The sequence below is a fragment of the Cannabis sativa genome, chromosome 8 (genome assembly GCF_029168945.1).
Source record: "Cannabis sativa cultivar Pink pepper isolate KNU-18-1 chromosome 8, ASM2916894v1, whole genome shotgun sequence".
NCBI classification, from domain to species: Eukaryota; Viridiplantae; Streptophyta; class Magnoliopsida; order Rosales; family Cannabaceae; genus Cannabis; species Cannabis sativa.
Genome location: NC_083608.1, coordinates 43,692,178 through 43,704,897, shown reverse-complemented (window position 1 = coordinate 43,704,897; position 12,720 = coordinate 43,692,178). Strand labels below are relative to the sequence as shown.

General features: G+C 29.7%; 1 non-coding gene across 1 annotated transcript; it reads left to right on the top strand.

Annotated features, from left to right (window-relative positions):
- The first annotated feature begins 385 nt into the window (after positions 1 to 385).
- LOC115703451 (small nucleolar RNA R71) lies at positions 386 to 492 on the top strand. The gene has a single exon (XR_004009214.1). It is a non-coding gene; the product is annotated as a small nucleolar RNA R71 (small nucleolar RNA).
- Positions 493 to 12,720: the final 12,228 nt, after the last annotated feature.

Here is a 12,720-nt window from a genome sequence, read left to right as displayed (position 1 = left end):
TTTCGAATTAAAATCACACGCACTAGTATAGCACTTAGTAAACCGTACTTGATTATTCTATATTAAAGTTCCGTACTTTAATACACTACTGTTAAACGCGAAGATTCAAAAAGTAAGTATTCCTATGGTCCATGGTGGTCCCCACCTCCTTTGTCTTAATCCCCCTTGTCACGTCAGTCTTTTCCCCCTGCGGAGCTCGCCGCGCGCTGCTCTTGTGCCCACGCCCACTCCCGTGCCCGCCCAATATACAATCGTTCACGGTGGATGAAAAATGGGTCTAGTTTTTCCTAATAGAGGCATTCGTTCACCAGCAGCGGCATCTATGAGTGTTCGGGTTTCATTCATCAACCCATTGTAAAAGTTGTGCACTTGCAGCCACTTCTCAATCCCATGATTAGGGCATTTTCTCAGTAAGTCCTTGAACCTCTCCCATGCTTCATAAAGAGATTCACTGTCCTGTTGGGTGAAGTTATTGATATCAGCTCTCAGCTTGGCAATCTTTGCAGGAGGAAAGAACTTGGATAGGAATTTCAGGGCCAATTCCTCCCAAGTGTTGATAGAATGAGTTGGTAAAGAAATAAACCAACTTTTGGCTCGTTCCCTTAGTGAGAATGGGAACAGCCTTAGTCTGATGGCGTCATCGCTAACTCCGTTCATCTTGAATGTCTGGCACAATTCTTCGAAGTTGGCGAGGTGCATGTTTGGGTCTTCTGACGGCAGTCCCAACCGGATGAAGATTGGACCATCTGCAGTATGGCTGGCTTGATTTCAAAGTTGTTTGCGTCAACAGCAGGTGGCCTTATGCAGGATCGGGCCCCTGTCAAGTTAGGAAGTAAGTAGTCCCTCAGGCTACGGTCATTGTTGTTATGTCCATTAGCCTGGTCTTCTACACCTCCTCCGTTGTGTCCATTGTTACCATTATTGGCGTTGTCAGCCATGACTTCTTCTTGTTCAATCTCTAGTGCCGCTCTTTCCAATTTTCTCCTCCTTCTGTTTCTTCTACAGGTCTTTTCTATCTCAGGGTCAACAGGTAATCTGGCAATTGGTCCTTGACTTCTCATAAACTATTGAACCTGAAAGCAGAATAAGATCTTGAGACAACAGAGTTAGTACTTAAATTAGAAAGAAAAATCAAATTAGAACAAAATTTAATTTTTAATAATATTAACTATTACTCCCCGGCAACGGCGCCAAAAACTTGTTGCGATATTTTTGCACACGCAAGTGTACGTATCGTTTCAAGTAGTAGACTCACTAGGAGTGAGGTCGATCCCACAGGGAGTGTAGTTAAGTACTTTGAAATTAAACTTTTACTTCTATTTGATTAAATAAAAGATAGGAAAAAAAAAACAGTGAAGTATAAGAAAAATAGTTGGAAGCAATAATTCGAGAAAATTAATAGTTAATAAACTAGGGTGTCGATTTCAATTGTTTTTATTGAATATGGTCTAATATGATTATTTTCCTAATAATTAATTCCTATGCAATAGCAGGTTTACTAAGGTAATTTATAGTCTTCTCAGATATATAAACCTCAATTACATGCAAACTTTCTACTCTCGTGATAAATTTAACATGCAACAGGCATTAAACACAGAAACCCTATAAGCTATCTAAACCATATAGGTACTCTCGTCCTATATCGAAATTCAGTTCTATTCTACTATAGCATATTTGACACTCACTTCTCAGATCTCGCATCAAAATCATAGACAGTTAAATGGTGGCCAGACAATTAAAAGTAATTAAGCACAAATAAAATAGAATACATAGAAATTAGGGGGAAAATAAATCATATTAAAACCATAAAACAATGTTAAACAATATCCATCTAACCCTAATTAAAGTGTTTAGTTACTCATGTTCAATGCAGCACAAATACACATATTAACTGATAGAAAAAAGATGAAAAATAGAGAAGAGAAGAAAAGAAGAATGCTGAAAATCCTGAGCAGTATGTCTCCAGTATTGCAGTTGATCTCTCCACTATTCTCTCTTTTTTTCTCTCTGAGATTGCTTGCTGAAATCAACTCCATTCTTCCCATTATATAGGCATTGAAGGCCTAAAAATATAGAAAAAAACGCAATATTTAAATTCCCATTCGGATTTAAATTTTTGGGAAACCTCAAACGAGATATTTTTTTTCTGCTGCGTTAACTGATAGTATTTTGGCCATAACTCTCTCAATATTGCTCGGAATCGGACGATTCAAGATGTTCCGGAAAGATAAAAGAGAGATCTAGAACTTTAATGTTTTGACTTTTTCCAAAATCCAATCAGAAAACCGTCGAATTCAGGCTTTAAGTTTCGGCTTCCACAATTTTCTCTATTTTAAATATCATGATATTTTTTTTATCTTTTTTCCCATCTTTTTCTCTGATATTTTTCTAATCTTCTTCTATTTTAAATCTGTAAAAATAAAAGATAACAAGCGTAAAAATGCTCCAAACACGATTAAAACTCAATTAAAAATATACTAAAATTAATCTAAAATTAATACTAAAAATAACCTAACATGTGCTGAGGGTCTTTTAACGTTGATTCAAAAGTTTAAGGTAAAATGGTGGCTTCATGGTTGTAAAGTGGAAAATGGAGCTCTAAAAACTTTTCATATGCTTTTCGCTGATGATAGTTACCTTTATTGTAAATCTACCATGACTGAGGCAGTCCGTGTTCAATAACTTCTTCATCTTTTTGAGCATGCCTTGGGACAACAAGTCAATTTAAGAAATCCTCTATCTTTTATAGTGTTTATACAGACAATTCATTGAAGCTTCAACTATGAAACTTTCTTTAGATGCTAATAGTACTTACCTTGGCCTTGCAAGTACAATGGGAAGGAATAAAAATGTTTTTCTAGGATATCTGAAGGAAAATGTGAGGAAAAGGGTCTAAAATTGGGATTCAAAGTTTCTCTTTAAGTGTGGTAAGGAGATTCTTATAAAGACTATAGCCCAAGAGTTACCAAGCTATGCCATGAGTGTATTTATTCTTTCTTTGGAAATAAGTAGAGAGATGGAACAACATATGTCAAAGTTTTGGTGGAAGGCATCTAACTCCAAGAAAATTGGTACCCATTGGTTGTTTTGGGAGAAGTTGAGCAAACATAAAAGTGCAAGGGTTTTGAGATTTAGAAAGCTTCAGGATCATAATTTATCACTTTTGGGGAAGCAAGGCTGGAGGTTGCTTGTTCAGCAAAATTCCTTGGTCTCAAAAATTTTAAAGCACGATATTATTTGAATGGCACTTAACTCTCGACTCAGTTGGGTAACAATCCAAGATTTGTTTGGCGTAGTATTTAGGAAGCTCAAGCTCTAGTGAAAAAAGGAGTTCGGTGGCATGTGGGGAATGGTTTGAATATTGATGTCTTGGAGGAGCCTTGGTTACCAAATGATGAAGACCCTTTTGTCACATTTGTGCATCCAACTCTTGTTAATGCAAATAATGTGTCTAATTTGATGATTAATTGAAGGTTGGAGTGGGATTAAAAGGTTCTTACTGATCCGTTTCATAGCAAGGATCAAAATTCTATCATTTCTATTCCTATACACCTTGCTTCAAGAGATGATCATAGGTATTGGTCTCAAGACACTTCGGGTGTCTACACTGTGAAGAGTGCCTATAACTTAATTCAAAAAATCAATGGTAGCTGGAATACAGTTGATGCTTCAGACTTCTAGAATGAGCTTTGGAGGCTAAAAATACCACCTAAGGTTAAAAATCTTATATGGCATGGAGGTACAAACTTCCTTCCTACTTTGACTATGCTTCTCACAAAAAAAGTGGCGGTTAATAGCTTGTGTCCAGTGTGTGGCCTTCATGATAAAACAATACTTCACATCCTAGTTTCTTGTAGTTGAGCTACTGTTTGTTGGGAGAGAAAGTGGGTGTTGTAACTCCTATTGCAGCTAACATGTCATTTCTAGATTGGTGTTCTTTCATTTTTCAGAACTCGAGCATGGAGAAAAAAGCCTTATTGCCACGATGTGTTAGGCAATTTGGGGTGCTAGAAATGATAAGGTGTAGAAGAACAAAATGTTAACTGCCACCTTTATTTTTGCCTTCGCATGTAGCTTCCTTGACCAGTGGAAATCAGCTCAAAACTCCACTCCGGAGTCATCTCAAACCGACTTTATTGCTAGTGATGGTGTTGGGAGCTAGTGTGTGCCTCAGGTAATTAGTGTTAAGGTAAATGTGGATGCATCTATATTTGGTGGTGATCAAGGTTTTGGTATTGGTATAGTTGCAAGGGATGGCCATGGCTTTCTCTTGAAAGATCTTACACGAAGATATACAGGGGTTATTCGGCCAGAAATAGTTGAGGCTATTGGTGTTAGAGAAGCTCTAAGTTGGATCAAGAATCAAGGATGTGGAATCAATTTACACTTGAGACATATCGTTTAGTTGTTGTGCAAGCTTTACGGAGTCCATTTGAAATGCTTTCTTTGCTTGGTTTGATTGTTAAAGAATGTAAGAATTTACTTGCGGAGTTAGAAAATATTTTATTTTATTTTGTTAAACGTTCAACAAGCGTAGTATAGTTCATTCTTTTGCAAGAGCTTCTAGTTTATATCTTAAATGTAGTTTCAGTATGAGAAATGTCTTAACTGAATTATTATCATGTTTGGTAGCTGAGTTTGAAGTCTAATAAAACTTATGATTATTCATTCAAAAAAAAATTCCTTTAATAAATATATATGGAAATAATTAATTGATTAATAAAAAAAGTGTGATGAGAAATGAGGTGCCACTACCAATTGCAACAATCCTCTTAAAGTTGTTAATTCCCCACTCAAAAAACTGATTCCATATTGCATCTCCTATAGTAATTTAATCACCTTATTATAAATCAATAAATAAATTTTTACATATAAAAATAATTCAATATATTAATACGCAAACCACTAAAATATTGTTAAATTTTATAATAATTGATCAGTGTAATAATTTAGAAAAATGCTAATTAAAAGGTACTAGTGATGTCTAACATCTTCCTATGTGTCATTATCGCTATTGATCTAATTAAGTATCAGGTCTCATATACTTTAATGTAATAACTTTTAGAAAGTATCACTAACCAATGACAAGACGATATATTTAAAAGTGCTAAACACCACTAGTTCCTAATAGCAATCCTCAATAATTTAATACGCACTAAATGGACTTACAAAGACAGTGTGAGAGTCTAAAGTACTATACTTAACTTTATCAAATCCTATCCTATTACGGTTTCTAACACCCACACAAGCCATTTGATTGATTAAGAAGTGTGATAAATTACTCCACATATTTTTTTGTTAACAACTACTTAATATGTTTTTTTGAAAAACTTTAAATTATTTTTAATAAGCAAATCAGATAAAATTCATTACGTACATAATAATAGTACTCACAAAGCACAATAAACACAAATCATATCATTTACAATAAAAAGTTAGAAAATCCTAGCTCCTTCACTGAAAAACCAATAAGTTGTTAATAGTAAATCATCAAAAAAGTGCAAAAAATATTAGATTTCTTACTCAAATAAACATGTATTAATGATTATCAACTAAAATTCTCCCTATAAAAATTGGATAAATAACCTTACTCATATTAGAATAAAAAAGAAATAACAAAACGACTAACTATATATTTTTTGATTATACTGATAAAAAGAACGATCCAAAAACTTAGAGATCAATAAAAATTTGAAGATCCCCTAAATTCAACAAAGAGGGACAACCATATTACAAAAGTATATTGAGTCATTTGAGAACACAATAGTGACCTAAACAGGGACAAAACTTACCCCTCTCCATAATCATAATTCATAACAATCCTATTACAATAACATTAGTAAAGTGATAGTAGAGTAGGGCCAACCTAAGTATTAGATAGTTTGGACTATTACATAAGACCTCCTTTATTAAAAGACTCATTTTTTTTTTTTCATCTTCCCTTTATATAAATCTAGATAATATTATAATTTTTTTTTTTTTTTGTATATTAAAAAAAAATTGATAAAATGTGTAGTCCCAGTGCACATTATTTTCAAATTCTTGTCTATTCTATTTTTTTTTTCTTTAAAAACTAAGTATATTTAATTTTATTAAATAAATGTAAACAAAATATAAAGTATTGATTGATAGTTTTTTTAGGGATTTTTACAAATATTGAATTTTGGATAAATTTTTCAATTTTACTGTCATACGGCAGAAATTACATTTATACTTTTCAAATTCTCTTCTTTTTTTTTTCTTTTATACTATAAAAAAAAAAAAACGAAACCTCCATCTTCTACACTTACGGACATAACTACCATAGGAATACCAGAACAGCCAGAAAACAACTATTAATTCTGGTGAGATTGAGAAAAAATATTAAAATCGACGTTAAATAAATAATCATGACAAAACAATTGTAAAACAACACTAAAACAAATCAAACAAAAGAAAAGAAAAAAAGAATTTTAAAAAGCTAACAATCATCTGCACAGCCTCAACACCAGATGCAATAACAACTATATTTATCCCGCAAATTACTCTTATATATGGGAGTCCATTATTTTTGTACGTGTAGTGCTTTATTCGAGCTGACCCGTTTTTCTTAAAAAGACTAACTTATTTTTTATACATGCTCAAATTCGTGCTTTATATTTTTATTACAATTGATAATCTCGCTAAAATATATGTATTTTATAGTTTTAGGTACTTTTATATTTTTTTTCAATAATAGTTACATAATCATATAAAAAATAATTAAAATAAGAATAAGTTGAATATATATTTACTATATTTTAATTGGTAAATAAATATTTATTATTATTATTATTATTATTATTATTATTATTATTATTATTATTATTATTATTATTATTAGACATTTTTATGTGTTGTATTTTCGAGTTAATTTATTCATATTTTTGGATTTGTCGTGTTGTGTCTAAATTTATTTTTTTTTCGTCTGTCTAAGTCAATATTTTTTTCATATCGTACCATGTTGTGTTTAAGCACATATTTTTTCGTATCGAAATTATGTTCGTACATCTCGAGCTCATACTAATTTCATGGAGTATTAAAAATCCTAATCCGTATTCACAGAATTATATACGGTGAAAAATAAATTATAGTGATTTTTTTCTTTTTTTTTTTCGATCAAGGAATATTTGTATATATACATGCTTAAAAGTGTTGGAACTAAATGACAAATTAATATATAGCTTATAGATTCTCCTCATCTTAGTTTTCTTGCTCTCATAATTGGATCAATATATATATTTGCAGCTACCGCCTAGAGCTAGCTAGTTCATAATTATTCTAATAATCTCATCATCATCATCACCTAGCTATATATACTATATAAAATGTCCTCATATATAGGTAGGTATATATATAAATCATAGGATATATATTTCATCTATAAGAATTGTCCGAATGTGAAAAAGTTAATTATTTTCCAAGACTAAGAGAAATCCACATTATATATATATATGCACTATAAAAAAAATTTATTATAAAATTATAATTAAAAGTAAAAAAATTATAATTAATTATAAATTATTTTATATTGTGATTAAAAAATTTGTAGTTAAATATATTAATTATAAAAATTATAATTTATTGTGACTAAATATAATTTTAATCACAATGTACTAAAATTAAATTAGTAATATATTTAATATTTAAATACTATATTTTAAGCACAAATAACATTTTATTATGTGACTAATAAAATTCTATTTAATCACAAAAAAATTATATTATAATAAAAAAATTATAATTAAAAATAACTTCTTTTTTGTAATAATACAATATCTACAGCCTGTGGCAATATATAATATAAGCCTCATTTGATAATTTATAATATGCTAATTTATTCGAATGCTAATTGATTGAATTTAGATTTGTAACTTGAATATTTAAATAAAAAGTAAATCAAGAATACTAGATTTACAAACTTTATCTGACCTTAGAAACATATTCTAAGTGATTATTGCTTGGGTAAGTTCCCTTGAACCAAGTAAAATAACTTTCATTATAAAATCAATTAAGATACAATATCCAGTTCTAATTACAACTCAATCAAAGTAAACATAAATGAATTCATACAAAAGGTTATCCAAACACTTGATTTCAAATCAAGTGTCTAAGTTCCCTTAGATTTTTGAAGCTAAGATTCCCTTGCTTCTTTTCAGTTGAAATCCCTTCAGCAGTTTCATCTGAACTCTCATATAATGCAAATCATCATTTCTTCTACGGCCCCTGAAGATCCAATGATTTGTTAACTCAAGATTATGCAATTAATTAAATTAATTGAATAAATGTAAATAGTATGGCAAGCAAATAGAGAGAGCAAATAATCAAGCTTGTAAAGTAAAGAGTTTAAGGGTAAGAAATTGCAAACTCTCAATTTTTACAAGGTCCGGTAGAACAAAGCCACCTATATCCTTGAGTTCCACTATCGAGCCAAGTTAACGGGCTTGACTAACCCTTACAACTGGGAATTTTTTACCAAGGTGTTTTCAAATCTCTTACAATAATTTTCCAATGCCAATCAGGACTATCCACCACTTCCTCGGATTGTTGTAGTGTCAATCTCACTCTAGTTGGGTTGTTTACAATACGGGTGCCAACCTAACGTCAATCACAATTTAAAAATGTGTTTAGAAGTACAAGAAAACCCACTGTAGAAGTATGATGATACAATGAAGAACCTACAGTGATTAACAAAGACATTTAGAAAAATAAATACGAAATTTGGCTCAAAGTGTGTGAAAATTATTTTGTTGGAGTTTAAACTTGGGGGTTCTTAAAATCACTTGAATATGTTTGGTATATGGAATAAATACTCAACTAATATTTTATTTTGAGTGAAAAACGAGTTTATATAGTGTAGGAACAAAAACTAACAGTTTATAATCGTTATCATGCTTTTTAAAAAGGAATACTAGGAAAAAACAGTTTGCCATTTTTTAAACGATTTACCGTTTCTGTGAAAAACAGTAAACCAAAACTAGGGCAGTGGCAAAAAGCTACTTTTTCAGCTCTAAAATGCGCATAACTTTCTACTCATTTATTTGGTTTCAAAAATTTTAATTTTTTTTTTCTCTTAGTTAAATGATATGTGTGATCTTAAAATTCAATTTAGAAATTTTAGATATCATTTTTATGAAATAACTTATCACACAAGTTAGTGGACCAAAATTCGTACTTAGAACTTTTTAAGTATAGAATTAAAAATCACTGTACAAGATTAGGAAATGTAAATAACCTTCATGGAGTCTTGTCTTGAGTTCCTTGAGTCTTAGAATTCACTTCGGGTTACTTTTCAGAATTTTGGTAAAATTACCAATTTACCATTAGAGTTAATTTGTCTTTAAAAAGTTAATTATCTTTAATTGTGCTACAAAATCGACAACTCATTAGTAACAAATAATAATCAAATATTTTTTAATTATCAAAACAAAAACAAGAGATTAAGTGAATGTTTGGCATCATAACTAAAAAACTGTTTTTTGTTTTTAAAAACAGAAAATTGTTTTTAAAAACAATTTGGCTTGTTTGACCTTATTTTTTAAAAACAGTTTTCAGAAAACAAAGTTACAAAAAACAAGAATTTTGAAAACAACAAAATGTTGTTTACAGTTTTAAAAACTAATTACTTTTGGTCAATATTGTTTTTAAAAATCACTAGCCAAACGTGACTTGTGTTTTAAAAATTTCAAAAACTATTTTTTGTTCTCATTTCTAAAAACAATTTTTTAAAACAAAAAACAGAAAACAATACCAAACATACTCTAAGAGTTTGGGCCAACATGATTAATTAACCACATGCAAAATAAGAATTACAAGAAGATTCTAACAAAGATGAAGAGAATTAGTTAGAGAAAGCTTAACAAGCTTTTTATAACCTCTACTTCGGTACAATCAACTTAACCAGATATAAAACTAAGTCATTACAACTTGCAATGAGTTGTTCCAACTAACACAGAAGAAGTACTCGATGCTAGCCTAGCAACCAATAAAATAATTGCAGAGAAAACAAATGCATCTAACAAAATATTAGACGAACAATCAGACGAACTAATAACACAAAAGACATAAAAGCAATTAACATAATTTGCCACTAAAAAATATGGCACTTACAAATATTATTCTTCATCACTTATTGAATGATAGTTATTTTATATTTTACATCAAAGACAAATCACAATTATATACTAATAATATATATTAAACAGTGTTGGATAACCTAAGACTATTGCTAGTACTGTGCAACAATATATTTTTATTATTCTATTTTAATATTATTAATTCTGAAATATATTAATATATATAGAACAAGAAAAACGATGACGATGATTAAGAACACGCTTAATAAAAAATGAGCAGAAAATCAAATGACGTTTGGTTAAAGTAAATTTATAGATACATTATATATATTTATATATTTTATATATATAAACGAGCATTGTTATCCGCATATATAGTTGTATTAATTAGTGGAACAAATTATTAATTAAAACCTTATTACAAGTACGTAAGCAAATGCACAAGCACTACACTCAACAATTATATATATATGCATTGCACCAAAGATGACAACCTTTTATGAAATGATTAAACATTAGTTAATTAAAGGCATTTATATTATATATATGATTAAGTAGTTACCTAATCAAAAGTGGATCAATATTTAATTAGAGATGACAAAAGTGATTAAGAGTGTATTTTATTAGCATATGGTGACTTTACTATCCTTTCATTAACCAATTAATAAATCTATTGAGATATTTTCATGAGTGATGAAAATGTGTGGACTAGAGTGCTCCATTGAAATGATATGTTTTTGGGATCAATTTTGCCCAAATGTTACAAACTCATTATTATTATTATTATTATTATTATTATTATTATTATTATTATTATAATTATTTAAAAAACATTATTATTAGGCACTAGTAGTACTTAGTACTTTTTATAGGTGGCGCACTATGATTGGTTAGCGATACCATCCTTAAAAGCTATTTTTATAAGATTCAATACTTAATTACACAAATAGCAGTATAACATGAAAGAAGGTGTGGTAGATGAAACCTTTTAGTAATTCTCTTATTAAAGGGTAACTAATGTTAAAATAACAATGATCATAATTACGTTGTACAATAGGTGTGGAGGTGTAATATCCAGATTAAAATAGTATTTAATTTTTTATTTTTTTTTTTGGATATTAATTGAGCGAGGATAATTATCTTGTTTCTTTGTGTTGTTAGTGAGTTGATATTATTGCTTAGAGTAGTTGTACCAATTTTCTAGAGAGAGTTAAAGTTGTATATTAGGGTTTTATAATATATTTAGTGAGTTTAATTAATTAATGTTAAAAATTCGTAGGTTTGGATAAATTCGCAGGATTAAAAACTGTTTTACTAAAATGATCATATCTGGAGTTCTAGAGCTCGGATTGAGGTGATTTCAGTGGCGTTGGAAAGATAATTTAAAGATCTATAAATTTTGTAGAAATAACTATATCAGAATTCGTAATTTTTCTAGGTCAAAACTAAGCCCTAAAGTTACGAGATTGAGAGCTTACAATTTAAATTTAAAAGTTAGATATTTGTTTATTTAATAATTTATCATATTATTATTGTTATTATGTTAATATTATTATTATTCATAAAACTAAAGCTAATAAGAGTCAGAATAGTATAGGTTTCATTAACCCTAAAATTATATCGTTCTATTCTTCCCACCTATCTGAGCAAGACTAACCCTAAAAATTTTCAAGTCATCTTTCCATTACATCCTTAGCCAAATCTATACCACTCTTCACTCTCATCTTTGATCACCATCATCTTATGTCTATCGATCCAAGTAGCTTGATGTATTTGAGGTAAGAAACTCTACATTTACTTATTTATTGATCACAATAGGAGAATTTTCGTAGGTCTCCTTTTCTTATTTTTCAGAATGAAACATGTCTCAGTAAAACTGTCATATCTCTTTAAATACTCATCTGATTCTCGCAATCTTGGTGTCTATAGAAAGCTTATTAAATTTCCTATAATTCTTATGAAGAAAGATTTTACAGAATTGAAATTTATCTATGTCAAAAATTAGTATTTTTATGCTGTTTGTTGTAAATCGTTTTTCATATTTTCTATATAAGTTGTTTCAGTAAAATCCGAATATCTCTCTGAATAATGATCCGATTCTAGCGATCTTGGTACTGTTGAAGAGATAATTCAATTTTCCAAATGTTTTATGAAGAAACTATTCACTAATTATTGATTATTCTAAGTTAAAATTATTGTTTTATTGCTGTAGTTCGAAATCCATTTGTTTCAGGATTTCTAGAAAACTGTTTCGGTATAATATCTATATCTCTTACGTTATAACTCCGATTTTAAAGATTTTAGTGTCATTAGAAAGGGAATTTGATTTTCTAAAACTTTTATGAAGAGAGTATTCTCTGATTTGGAATATTGCAGTATCAAAACTTTGTATTTCCGATGTCTCCTGTGATTCGTTACTCCATATTCCTTCTCAGAAATAGTTTCAGTAAAACTATCATAACTCCCTCAGTTTTAATCCATTTTTAATGATCTATATATCGTTGGAAAGATAATTGAATTTCCTATAATTTTTATGAAGGAAACTTTTACTGAATTCGTGTAGTTATTGGTCAAAAATAGTATTCTTTCTGCTGTACTGTAAGAGTGTGAATTTTAATGTTAGGGC